The following is a 14,768-nucleotide window of genomic DNA, read 5'->3' on the forward strand; positions in this document are numbered from 1 at the left end:
CCCTCCCCCTGTTCCCCTGACTCACATATACTCGCAGAACACATGCACTCACACCACCTCCCCTCCTTCTGAAGTTTTCAAAGCCCTCCAACAATCCTCGGAAATGAGCCTCCCACCCACCAGCCAGTTCCCTATGGAAAGGTCGCAGGCCCTGGAACAATGAGTGTGGCTGTGTCTCTCTCCCCTCTCTCAGGCCCACAGGCTGGAGGTGCTATTAGGATCCCCCCCACCACCACACACACAAGCACAAACGCAGCACACACGCACCAGCCGGGCCGGTGAGGAAGCAGCCCATTTCTCTTGGCAAGTTGGCAGGTCACTGGAATTCTAATGTTCTTATCACCTCGCCTCTGTCTCTCTTCCTCCGATTGGCATAGTGCAGGAAAAGGATGTTAGGGGAGAGAGCGAGGGATTGGACGTGTTTTTAAAGGAGTGTAAAGGGGTGTTACCCAGAGGATATAGTGAATCAGTCAAATGTATCTGCATGGGAGAGACTTCAGACCCCTCTGGTTATCTCTGTCTCTTTGCATCAGGATCACAAACTGGCCCATATGAGTAATCACCTATTAAATATTTAGTGGGATTCCCCATTTCACTGGCAGCAGTGTGAGAAAGAGGAGATGAATGACGTTATGACAATACGTTGTTTAGCTTAAGGATGAGTCAGTGTTTGAGTTTTGTATCGCCATGRCGACAGATGTTCCAATAGTTGAGTGGTTATAGTGAAAGTCACCTACCATGGTAACACTTCTGTATAAGTCTCAGTGACAGTGTTATTGTCACATTAACTTTAAGAGTTGACTTGGAATGTGTGCTGTTACTGTGCTTATCTTCCCCAGTGCTTGGGACAGACTTGTTCGCTATAGTATCATTTACTGTGCTCCTWAACATGGATGGCCTTGTAACTCTTTAGTAGCAGCAGGACCTGGGGACATCTGAAGTGCCTCCCTTATATACAAGGAGAGACAGACCGTGGAAGCCCATTAAAATAGACAGACTACCATGATCATATACAGTAGAGTCACAGGCTGGGACATTGTAGGGTCTGCTGCCCTAGATTCTGACCGTTGAAAGGAAAACAAAAGAAAGGAAATGTTTTTCTTCTTCTCCATCAGAACTTAATCCTCTGAGTTGTGCTTTACTTGTTTGCTTCCAGATGTAGCTCTAGTAGTGGGGTCGCTCCCTGCGGGTGGTCTGTGTGATCGTGGACTTGCAGTGGGGTCGCTCCCTGCGGGTGGTCTGTGTGATCGTGGACTTGATTTTGTGTTCTTGGCTGCAGCCGGAGCAGCGAGGGACCCCAGGGTAAATTATGAGCATAGAGATAAATGAGTGTTCACTGGATCATCAGCAGGTGGTGCTAGTTTTACACCTAGAAATCTGATGGGCCTTGTTTTGCCAGCTTCTATGGGCGGAGAGGTAACCTCAGCCGTTATGGCTAGCTGGGGCTGGGGATCAACATCCCACCAGGAGAGAGGTTGCYTCACACAGACGGGACGGGCAAGGAGGAGAGCTCTGGTCATTACTGATCTGTTATTTTATTAGAACTGCGTAACTGTATATGCAGCATTGTAGTTTATATACAGTGGTARAAAAAGTACTCGTCATACTTGAGAAAAAGTAAAGATACCTTAGTAGAAAATTACTCAAGTAAAAGTGAGTCACCCAGTAAAATACTACTTGAGTAAAARTCTAAAAGTTTTTGGTTTTAAATATATTTAAGTATCAAAAGTAAATGGAATTACTAATGTACTTAAATATCAAAAGTAAAAGTATATACCATTTCAAATTCCTTATATTAAGCAAACCAGATGGCACAATTTTTTTTTATCTCCCGGGTGGCGCAGTGGTCAGTGGTCTAGGGCACTGCATCGCAGTGCTAGCTGCGCCACCAGAGTCTCTGGGTTCGCGCCCAGGCTGGGCTGGGTTCGCGCCCAGGCTCTGTCGCAGCCGGCCGCAACCGGGAGATCCRTGGGGMGACGCACAATTGGCATAGCGTCGTCCGGGTTAGGGAGGGTTTGGCCGGTAGGGAGGGTTTGGCCGGTAGGGATATCCTTGTCTCAGTATGTAAAAAAAAGAAAAAAAGAAATGTAATAAAATGTATGCACTCTACTGTAAGTCGCTCTGGATAAGAGCGTCTGCAAATGACTAAAATGTGAAAATGTAAATGTCAAATGTAAATGCGGTTAGCCAGGGGCACACTCAACACTCAGCACATAATTTAGCAAACAAAGCATTGGTTTAGTGAATCACCAAATAAGGTAGTAGGGATAAGACCAGGGATGTTCTCTTGATAAGTGTGTGAATTGGACCATTTTCCTGTCAAAATTAACGAGTACTTTTAGGTGTCAGGGAAAATGTAAGAGTAAAAAGTACATTATTTTCTTTAGGAATGTAGTGAAGTAAAAGTTGGCAAAAATATAAATAGTAAAGTAGAGATACCCCCAAAAATTACTTAAGTAGTACTTTAATGTATTTTTAATTAAGTGCTTTATACCACTGTTTATATATACACTACGTTCAAAAGTTTTGGGTCACTTAGAAATGCCCTTGTTTTTGAAAAAAAGCACATTTTTTGTCCATTTTAAAATGATATCAAATTGATCAGAAATACAGCGTAGACATTGTTAATGTTGTAAATGACTATTGTAGCTTGAAATGGCTGATTTTTTATGGAATATCTACATAGGTGTACAGGAGCCCATTATCAGCAACCATCACTCCTGTGTTTCAATGGCACGTTGTGTTAGCTAATCCAAGTTTCATTTTTAAAAGCTAATTGATCATTAGAAAACCCTTTTGAAATTATGTTAGCACAGCTGAAAGCTGTTGTAATGATTAAAGAAGCAATAAAACTGCCGCCTTTAGACTAGTTGAGTATCTGGGCATCAGCATTTGTGAGTTCGATTACAGGCTCAAAATGGCAGAAACAAAGAACCTTCTTCTGAAACTCGTCAGTCTATTCTTGTTCTGAGAAATTAAGCTATTCCATGTGAGAAATTGCCAAGAAACTGAAGATCTCATACAACGCTGTGTACTTCTCCCTTCACAGAACAAAGCAAAACTGTCTCTAACCAGAATAGAAAGAGGAGTGGGAGGCCCCGGTACACAACTGAGCAAGAGGACAAGTACATAGTGTCTAGTTTGAGAAACAGAATAATCAGTCATTAACATCAACATCAACAGTGAAGAGGCGACTCCGGGATGCTGGCCTTCTAGCAGAGTTGCACAGAAAAAGCCATATCTCATACTGGTCATTAAAAAGGAAACATTAAGATGGACAAAAGAACACAGACACTGGACAGAGAAAATTGGAAAAAAGTGTTAGATTCGTCTGTCCATACGTTTGAGGTGTTCGATCACAAAGAAGAACATTCGTGAGAGCAGAAAAAAGGAAAAAAATGCTGGAGGAGTGCTTGACCTCTGTCAAGCATGGTGGAGGCAATGTGATGGTCTTGGGGTGCTTTGGTGGTGGTAAAGTGGGAGATTTGTACAGGGTAAAATGGATCTTGAAGAAGGAAGCTATCACTCCATTTTGCAAAAAAAAAATCTCTTCAAACTTCACTATGGCAAGACCAAAGAGCTGTCAAAGGACACCAGAAACAAAATTGTAGACCTGCACCAGGCTGGAAGACTGATCTGCAATAGGTAAGCATCGTTTGAAGAAATCAACTGTGGGAGCAATTATTAGGAAATGGAAGAGATACAAGACCACTGATAATCTCCCTCGATCTGGGGCTCCACGCAAGATCTCACCCCGGGGGTCAAAATGATCACAAGAACGGTGAGCAAAAATCCCAAACCACACGGGGGCCTAGTGAATGACCTGCAGAGAGCTGGGACCAAAGTAACAAAGCCTACCATCAGTAACACACTAGCCGCCAGGGACTCAAATCCTGCAGTGCCAGATGTGTCCCCCTGCTTAAGCCAGTACATGTCCAGGCCCGTCTGAAGTTTGCTAGAGAGCATTTGGATGATCCAGAAGAGATTGGAGAATGTCATATGGTCAGAGAAACCAAATATAACTTTTTGGTAAAAACTCAACTCGTCGTGTTTGGAGGGCAAAGAATGCTGAGTTGCATCCAAAGAACACCATACCTACTGTGAAGCATGGGGTGGAAACATCTCATGCTTTGGGGCTGTTTTTCTGCAAAGGGACCAGGACGACTGATCCGTGTAAAGGAAAGAATAATGGGGACTGTATCGTGAGATTTTGAGTGAAAACCTCCTTCCATCAGCAAGGGCATTGAAGATGAAACGTGGCTGGGTCTTTCAGCATGACAATGATCCCAACAACACACCGCCGCAATGAAGGAGTGGCTTCGTAAGAAGCATTTCAAGGTCCTGGAGTGGCCTAGCAGTCTCCAGATCTCAACCCCATAGAAAATCTTGGTTGAGGGAGTTGAAAGTCCGTGTTGCCCAGCAACAGACCCAAAACATCACTGCTCTAGAGGAGATCTGCATGGAGGAATGGGCCAAAATACCAGCAACAGTGTGTGAAAACCTTGTGAAGACTTACAGAAAACGTTTGACCTCTGTCATTGCCAACAAAGGGTATATAACAAAGTATTGAGAAACTTTTTTTATTGACCAAATACTTATTTTCCACCATAATTTGCAATAAATAAATAAAAATCCTACAATGTGATTTTCTGGATTTTTTTTCCATTTTGTCTGTCATATGTTGAAGTGTACCTATGATGAAAATTACAGGCCTCTCTCATTTTTAAGTGGAGAAACTTGCACAATTGGTGGGGCTAACTAAATACTTTTTTGCCCCACTGTATATGTATACGTATATATACACATACGGGACCCAACTGCTTTCAAAACTCAAGTGGAATGCATACAACAGAAGTTCCCCATACTGTGCAAATTATGTATTGGCTTTAGGAGGGAGGGTGTATAGCTAATTGATTTACCCAGCAGGCCCAATGTATGAGTTTCCTCTTAAATCACAGAAATTGATGTCGCTTGGAGAAAAAACTGTGACTGAAGTTTAAAGTTGACATGGGAATAGAGCCTTTCCGGCCCGATGATGAATGTCCTAAATGTCGAAAGGTCAAGGAGAGCACAGGGCCATAGTTGAAGGGACAGGGAGGGAGGGGGGTTGGAGGGTTCTGTGGAGTTAGACCAAGCTCAACATCAAAGTTGGCAAAGCTGGACTCCAACACTGTCAATTTAGTGCTATGTTTTTGTTTTTCCAAAAGAGAAGCAGTGAGATTTGATTTTCCTTGAGAAATACGATGACGAAGGAAATAGGCAGCTTTTTTTTTTACTGTGGGACCCCGGTGGGGTCTGAGTACCTAAAGGAAAACATCAGTAACMTGGTACAGGCGATTCTTGAAATAACCCAAGGCTGTGACTCACCCAACAGTTTTCTAACAAAGCTGACGACAAGCTAAATGTCACGGGCCCATGTCCAACTTCCAAGATTTTTTGTAACAGGCATACTTTTGTTTCACACACACCCCACCCATACTGAAACTGAACATTCTGGGCCCCACRTTAATTGGATAAAAGCATCCTCTTGCTGTTTGGATGAGGAGGCCATGTGAGGTACTGGACCATTATTGTCAAAGTACAAGGAAAGCCCTCTGATAAATGTGAAAAATTAGGAAACAACAGTCAAATGATGCACATGAGCAGTTTTCAAATAGAACTGTAGTGTTAAGACGCACCAAAAAGGGTTGGGGGGAGGAAATCGAATCAGAGGAATTGGTGAAAACCGTAATATCTCTTTGAGGGTATATTAGACTTCTGTTTCACAGGGAGTGCTGAATAATAGTCCTTTGGCCAATAGCCATATCAATATTAAAGTGGCGACATGACCCTTTCCATGTTGCTGTGAGGCACAGTGGGACGCCGTCAGCAGACTGTATTGGTGCCACGGCTGGCTGCTCTGAGGTAATATCTATTGCGTCTCGCGYCATAGATTTTTTTTATGGCCTCGTTACTCCTCCTGCTCGGCCCCCACTGTATGACTATACACGGGTGCATGATGGGACGGACTGCAGCGATGCACTGATCTGCAAGGTGTGGTGGCAGCAGGCTTTGCATGGTGGGTCTGTCTGGAACTAACTGGCAGCAGTCCCGCTATTTGGCACTTTATTTATCACTGTCCTGAATGGAGGCATTTGGTGGAACTGAGAATAGGGGGAGGATTATATCTGCCGATATCGCGCATCCGCATCTGCGGTTAAAGATGGCAGAGCTAGAGCGGTGTTTGTCAGACCAGGAGACATCCCGAAAATCAGTCTTCTCACAAATACGTCTGTAGCGTCCGAAAGGTTGGCCTAGAAACTATGACCACTCTATTGAAGCTGAGACTCTCACAAACACTATGGTTTTCTCCGTTCTGTCGTCTGAAGACTCACCCAGTACCAGTGCCTAAAATAAGGCAGTGGGAGAAGACAAATAAAGGGGATAAATACATGTAAAATATATATATAGTTTCCTGATCTTTCTTATTTCGCYCAGATATAGGACRGACACTTCAGAACAAACTCCCTTTAGATTTCTTTGGGGACTGTTGTTCCATGTAGTGAATCTTTTATTCATTGCGTTTCTATTGGCTAATAGCAGTAAGCACCCCGGCATACACAGGGCTTMGACTCTAGAGGGTTAACGGACATTAGGACACTTGGGTTGTCCTCTCCCACTGCCTGAAGAGGAGCAGAGAGTGGAGAATGATATGGAGAGACTTGAGTAACAGCTATGAAGTGGTTAGCCGATTACCACCACAATAATATTGCTCTATGGATTCTGGCACTTGGAGTTGGGGTTAAGAGACTATAGCTGACTCCATTAGTGTTGATATAACATTGGAGAATGGTGAGAGGGTCTGTTTAGGAGCCTGTGTAGTCATAAATCAAATCAACGTTTATTTGTCACGTGCGCCGAATACAACAGGTGTAGTAGACCTTACAATGAAATGCTTACTTACAGGCTCTAACCAATAGTGCAAAAAAGGTATTAGGTGAACAATAGGTAAGTAAAGAAATAAAACAACAGTAAAAAGACAGGCTATATACAGACACCGGTTAGTCAGGCTGATTTGAGGTAGTATGTACATGTAGATATGGTTAAACTGACTATGCATATACGATGAACATAGAGTAGCAGTAGCGTAAAAAGAGGGGTTGGGGGTGGTGGGACACAATGCAGATAGCCCGGTTAGCCAATGTGTGGGAGCACTGGTTGGTCGGCCCAATTGAGGTAGTACGTACATGAATGTATAGTTAAAGTGACTATGCATATATGATAAACAGAGAGTAGCAGCAGCGTAAAAAGAGGGGTTGGGGGGCACACAATGCAAATAGTCCGGGTAGCCATTTGATTACCTGTTCAGGAGTCTTATGGCTTGGGGGTAAAAACTGTTGAAGCATTTTTGTCCTAGACTTGGCACTCCGGTACCGCTTGCCATGCGGTCTATGACTGGGGTCTTTGACAATTTTTAGGGCCTTCCTCTGACACCGCCTGGTGTAGAGGTCCTGGATGGCAGGCAGCTTAGCCCCAGTGATGTACTGGTCCGTACGCACTACCCTCTGTAGTGCCTTGCGGTCGGAGGCTGAGCAATTGCTGTACCAGGCAGTGATGCAACCAGTCAGGATGCTCTCGATGTTGCAGCTGTAGAACCTTTTGAGGATCTCAGGACCCATACCAAATCTTTTTAGTTTCCTGAGGGGGAATAGGCTTTTCGTGCCCTCTTCACGACTGTCTTGGTGTGTTTGGACCATTCTAGTTTGTTGTTGATGTGGACACCAAGGAACTTGAAGTTCTCAACCTGCTCCACTACAGCCCCGTCGATGGGAATGGGGGCGTGCTCAGTCCTCCTTTTCCTGTAGTCCACAATCATCTCCTTAGTCTTGGTTAAGTTGAGGGATAGGTTGTTATTCTGGCACCACCCGGCCAGGTCTCTGACCTCCTCCCTATAGGCTGTCTCGTTGTTGTTTGTGATCAGACCTACCACTGTTGTGTCATCTGCAAACTTAATGATGGTGTTGGAGTCGTGCCTGGCCATGCAGTCATGGGTGAACAGGGAGTACAGGAGGGGACTGAGCGCACACCCCTGGGGAGCTCCAGTGTAAAGGGGTATGATTAGTCCCAATGGCATCAGCATTGATATCCTGCTGACTCCAACTGTTAATGTCTACTGCAAGATCATCATTTAACTGGATTAACACCATATTTTAATCACTCTTTCATTGATAGCCTTTGTTTTGTTGGACTTAAGGGACTGTGCAGTCTCCATGTGCAATACACTTGGCTCATAACAGTGTGTAGGCCTATGTACTGTAGTAAACCCTAGGTGAGGACATCAGACAGTGGCATGCTTCAACCAACCACCATGTGTGTAATTTAGCACCCCCTTGCTAATATGTCCTCTCTCGACATTTAATGAGGGGGAGGCCACATGCATGGGTCCTATATTGATGACCCTCCATGTGCCTGTTTTGTTTTCATGACAACAGTGAACCAAAATACATCAACCCTAACCCGAACAGCAAACTTTTAGAGGACTTTTAAACTACATGATTGACCCCCCATTCTTCGTCTTGGCAGTAACAAATTTACACAGCAGATGTGTTAGAAGCAAACGTTTTGTTATGTATCTTGGACACGTCAACAATAGGTTTTCAGGCAGCACTCCAGCAGTCATTCACCTTCAGGTTTTTGGATAAAGCAGTGGTCGTCACACTGATGTACTGTATCACGGCTCTATCCTCTCTCTCCTTTCTAAAGGGCAACCATTTTAACTTCATCAAATCCAATTGTGTTCGTCACATGCTTCGTAAACAGCAGTTGTCGACTGACATTGAAATGCTTACTTTTGGACCCGTCCCAACAATGCAGAGAGAAATAATAGAAAAGTAAAACCTGTAATAATACATATGCAATGAGTAACGATAACTCAGTGTATGCAGACACTGTATAACTAGGAATAAAGTGACAGATAATAAACAGTAGCAGCAGCGTATGTGATGAGTCAAAAAAGTTAGTGCAAAAGGGGTCAATGCAGATAGCTAAATAGTTAACCAAATTGCTACCCAGACTAACTATTTAGAAGGCTTATGGCTTGGGGGTAGAAACTGTTCAGGGTGCTGTTGGTTTCAGACTTGGTGCAACGATATCGCTTGCCTTGCGGTAGCAGAGAGAACACTCTTGGGTGGCTGGTGTCTTTGACATTTTATAGGCCCTTCCTCTGACACCGCCTGGTATAGAGGTCCTGGATGGAGGGGAGCTCGGCCCCAGTGATGTACTGGGCCGTATGCACTTCCCTCTGTAGCGCCTTGCGGTCGGATGCCAAACAGTTGCCATACCAAGCGGTGATGCAGCCAGTCAAGWKGCTCTCAATGGTACAGCTGTAGAACTTTGAGGATCTGAGGTCCCATGCCAAATCCTTTCACTCTTGAGGGGGAAGAGGCGTTATCGTACTCTCCTCACAACTGTGTTGCTGTGTGTGGACCATGATAGATCGATAGTGATATGAACACTGAGGAACTTGAAGTTCTGGACCAACTCCACTACAGCACTGTCGATGTGAATGGAGGCGTGCTTGGCCCTCCATTTCCTGTAGTCCACGATCAGCCCCTTTGTTTTGCTGACGTTGAGGGACAGGTTGTTGACCTGGCACCACACTGCCAGGTCCCTGACCTCCTCCCTATAGGCTGTCTCATCGTCGTTGTTAATCAGGCCTACAACCGTTGTGTCATCAGAAAACTTAATGATAGAGTTGGAGTTGTGTGTGGCCATGCAGTCGTGGGTGAACAGGAAGTACAGGAGGGGACTAAGCACACATCTCTGAGGGGCCCCCGTGTTGGTCAGCATGGCGATGTGCCTACCCTTACCACCTGGGAGCGGCCCGTCAAGAAGTACAGGATCCAGTTGCAGAGGGAGGTGTTCAGGGTCCTTAGCTTAGTGATGAGCTTGGAGGGAACTATGGTATTGAACTCTGAGCTGTAGTCATTGAACAACATTCTACGATAGGTGTTCCTCTTAGAGGTATGGGGATTGGAGTGGGTTCAGTGTGTCTGGGATGATGGTGTTGATGTGAGCCATGACCAGCCTTTCAAAGCATTTCATGGCTACAGATGTGAGTGCTACAGGGTGATAATCATTTAGTCAGATTACCTGGGTAATTCTTGGGCACAGGGACTATGATGGTCTGTATGAAACATATAGGTATTACAGACTGCATCAGGGACAGGTTGAAAATGTCAGTGAATACACTTGTCAGCTAGTCAGCGCATGCTCTGAATATGCATCCTGGTAATCCTTGTGAATGTTGACTTGTTTAAAGTTCTTACTCACATCGGTTATGGAGAACATGATCATACAGTCGTCCGGAACAGCTGGTGCTCTCAAGAATGGTTCGTAGCTTGCCTCGAAGCGAGCATAGAAGGCGTTTAGCTCATCTAGTGGGCTTGTGTCACTGGGCAGCTCGCGGCTGGCTTTTCCTTTATAATCCGTGATAGTTTGCAAGCCATGCCACATTCGATGAGCGTAGTAATGAGTGTAGTAAGATTCGATCTTAGTCTGTATTGCAGCTTTGCCTGTTTGATTGTTCGTCGGAGGGTGTAGCGTGATTTCTTATGAGTCCGGATTAGTGTCCTGCTCCTTGAAAGTTGCAGCTCTAGCCTTTAGGTCAATGCGGATGTTGCCTGTAATCCCCTAATTTCAAACCATGGCAGCTCACCAGGCCTAGTATTTGATGTTTTACATATTGTAGGCCTACCTCTGGAATATAATTAGTAGAGATTAGGACTGACCCCATTTAGTCGACTAGTCAATTGTTTATGGTTATATTACATAAGAACAACAGTGCACCACTAATAAAAAATAACATTATTTTATAATAAATGCGCTTTCCCCCACGTTGTATAGCGGAAGCTGTCCACCTTTCTTAAACATCAGTGCGCTGTTGAATTGGCGCATTTTCCTAGACCATGTTGCTATGTGCATAACCAGCATATTGGTGTTGAGAACAATGCGGCGGAGGCAGCAGCGGAGTTAGGAGACGATAAAACAGAACTTGCCTTAATTGACTAAGAAAAGTGAGGAGATAAACAACAACTTAATTACATCTATAATCAATAACCTAACTGTTAAATGTGCCTGGCTTTATAAATCATCCATATAAACTCAGCAACAAAAGAAAACGTCCTCTCACTGTCAACTGTGTTTATTTTGTGTAAATATTTGTATGAACATAACAAGATTCAACAACTGAGACATAAACTGAACAAGTTCCACAGATATGTGACTAAAATAAATGGAATAATGTGTCCCTGAACAAAGGGGGGGGGCAATCCGGGCTCTTTGCTGGCCATGGCAGAACACTGACATTCCTGTCTTGCAGGAAATCAAGACAGTCGTTTCTCTTTGCTTATTTGAGCTGTTCTTGACATAATATGGACTTGGTCATTAACCAAATAGGGCTATCTTCTGTATACCACCTCTACCTTGTCACAACACAACTGATTGGCTCTATTAATTGAAATGTATTCCAGGCAACTACCTCATGAATCTGGCTGAGAGAATGCCAAGAGTGTGCAAAGCTGTCATCAAGGCAAAGGGTGGGTAGTACTTGGAAGAATCTAAAATATATTTTGATTTGTTTAACACTTTTCTGGTTACTACATGATTCCATAGGTGTTATTTCATAGTTTTGACAATGTACAACGTTGAAAATAGTAAAAAGAAAGAAAAACCCTTGAATGAGTACTGTAGGTGTCCAAACCTTTGACTGGTTCTGTAGGTTAGGCCCTATTGTTCAAGTGCATGCGATGCATACATGTGTCACATTAAGAGAGCAAGGGTTGAAGGAATAGGGAATGTTTTTCCTAAGCAAATTAGGGATTTCGGTAACAGAACTTTTCAGTCAGAAATGGCTGTAATTATGTTGCAGCTTCAATGCGATAAACACTGTTGAAGTTCTGTAGTGGTCACTGCAGCATGGAGGAGCGAGAGAGAACGGTGCTAGTCACAAAGTCACTCGCTGTAATTTTTTTTAACACAGCTCAGCAATTCTGAATACAATCAAATCAATTGCGGTCGTACTCCCTCTAGTCATTTGTGTGTCTTAATTATTTAATTGAGCGGTGTGCTTAAAGGATCAGTCAAGCTCAGTGCATATAGTTGATTTGATTTAAACACATAGGATGTGTCTATATATGGTAAAATACACATTTAAATTGGGTCAAGAGAGAACTCAAAACAAAAGCTGCCTGATCTTAGTAAAGCACATGTATCTACCGCCCTGACTGGACTGGGATTTTTTWAAACTTAATTTGTTTATTTCACCTTTATTTAACCAGGTAGGCCAGTTGAGAACAAGTTCTCATTTACAACTGCGACCTAGCCAAGATGAAGCAAAGCAGTGTGACAAAAACAACAACACAGAGTTATACATGGGATAAACAAACCTACAGTCAATAACACAATAGAAAAATCTATGTACAGTGTGTGCAAATGTAGAAAGGCAATAAATAGGCCATAGTGGCAAAAGAATTACAATTTAACATTAACACTGGAGTGATAGATGTGCAGATGATGATGTGCAAGTAGAGAATACTGGAGTGCAAAAGAGCAAAAAGATAATGTGGGGATGAGGTAGTTGGGTGGGCTATACACAGATGGGCTGTGTACAGGTGCAGTAATTGGTAAGCTGCTCTGACAGCTGATGCTTATAGTTAGTGAGGGAGATACAAGACTCCAGCTTCAGTGACTTTTGCAATTCGTTCCAGTCATTGGCAGAAGAGAACTGGAAGGAAAGGCGGCCAAAGAGGTTTACAGTCTAACCAGACACCTAGATATTTGTAGTTGTCCACATGTTCTAAGTCAGAACCGTCCAGAGTAGTGACACTAGTCGGGCGGGAGGGTGCCGGCAGCGATCGGTTGAAGAGCATACATTTAGTTTTACTAGCATTTAAGAACAGTTGGAGGCCACGGAAGGAGTGTTGTGTGGCATTGAAGCTCGTTTGGAGATTTGTTAACACAGTATCTAAAGAAGGGTCAGATGTTTACAGAATGGTGTCGTCTGCGTAGAGATGGATATAGGTATGTAACAGTTTGGGTCTAGAGTGTCTCCCACTTTGAAGAGGGGGGTGATCGCGACCGGTTTCCAATCTTTAGGGATCTCATACGATACGAAAGAGAGGTTGAACAGGCTAGTAATAGGGGTTGCAACAATTGCGGCGGATAATTTTAGAAAGAGAGAGTCCAGATTGTCTAGCCCAGCTGATTTGTAGGGGTCCAGATTTTGCAGCTCTTTCAGAGCATCAGCTATCTGGATTTGGGTGAATGAGAAGCGGGGGCGCATGGGCAAGTTGCTGTGGGGGGTGCAGAGCTGTTGGCCGGGGTAGGGGTGCTGTGGTTCTCAACACAGAGGTGTTGTACTGTATCTGAAATGCTCCACTGAAAACAAAATACATAAAAGGCTTAGACCACATGGTGGGGAGAATAGGAGCTTTTTAAGATTTAGCAGACTTTGTCTGTAGGTCATCTGACACATCCTTTATGCCAAAGCTGAATCCTAATGAAGGACTTCAGCTCCTTTCAGCCTGCGGTGAATGTGGAGATTGTGGACATCCATCACTCTCCTTCTCCTGTCCTGGTCTATAGGCCTTGCCTCCTGCTGCCACTCCCAACATGGTCATGTGCCTTGGCACATGATGACAGGGAAGGGAGGGTGTAAAGAGGGAGATATTTCACAGAGAGTCTCGTGATCTGTATTGACCACTGCTCTTCTGACCATCGTATCACTCCACTCCTGCAGATAGCAGGCGATCTGCTATCACAGCTACCCATAGGAGCCGATCCACTATGCATTCTCTCCTTGTTATATGAGAAGTGAGCTCCTCTAAAAATAGCCCTGCGCTGGCCCTTAGCCAATCCGAGGAGAGATGGAGGCTGCAGGGAGGAGGGAGAAAGGTGGCTGGGGGAGGCTGGTCGGGTATTGGGGCTGCAGGCAGGCTGCCATGTTGTCTGCCTGCTAGAGGTTATTCTCTGAGTCACGCTGTTTTCTGCACAGGATTCAGGACACAAGGGAAGGGAGGCAGCTGCAAATCCGGGACTGTGCAAGGTGTCTGGCCAACAAACCCGATCACAGGGGTGAAACGTCAGCTTTTTTCAGCCTGTTCAGGGTTTAAATGGACGACTCCAGGGGAACCGAACGGACAACAAACTGATTTACAGCCGAGATAATGGTGCAAAAATGATCCAATTATCACTCTCCATTTGCAGCTCTTAATTCATTTTCCAATTGGCCACTTACCCTGAATATAAATATAATCTGGGAAGATATTTTCTCACATTCTAAGTGCTTTATCTTGTTACATATTAAGGGATAATTATTTTCAATTGTATAATTTTGACCTTTTAATAATATGAGGTCGCAAATGGCGCTAGGTGATGATCTCCTCCACACCTTATGTACCACCACTGTGTATCAAAGGCCAAAGCAGTAGTAGGCCATATTGTAAAACCCATTATCACAGTGTAGGCAATCCTCCGTTTCTCATTAATAGATGAGGTCATTGGTTGTCTGAATGGGTCCATAGAACCATTTCATTACTCCTGAGGATGGTTCCTCTTTACACTCTAATGGACATCCACACCACTGGGACTAAAACTCTGGGTCACCGATTCACTCTCATCCCAATAAGCCCTAAAACAGCAGACGTTAAGTCCCCAATCTCCCATACACCTGACCTCAACATCTTTTAGCGCTCTCTTAGCCCCTCCTTTCCATGTGTTTCTCATTCAAT

Source organism: Salvelinus sp. IW2-2015, unplaced genomic scaffold (genome assembly GCF_002910315.2).
Source record: "Salvelinus sp. IW2-2015 unplaced genomic scaffold, ASM291031v2 Un_scaffold16510, whole genome shotgun sequence".
Lineage (NCBI taxonomy): Eukaryota > Metazoa > Chordata > Actinopteri > Salmoniformes > Salmonidae > Salvelinus > Salvelinus sp. IW2-2015.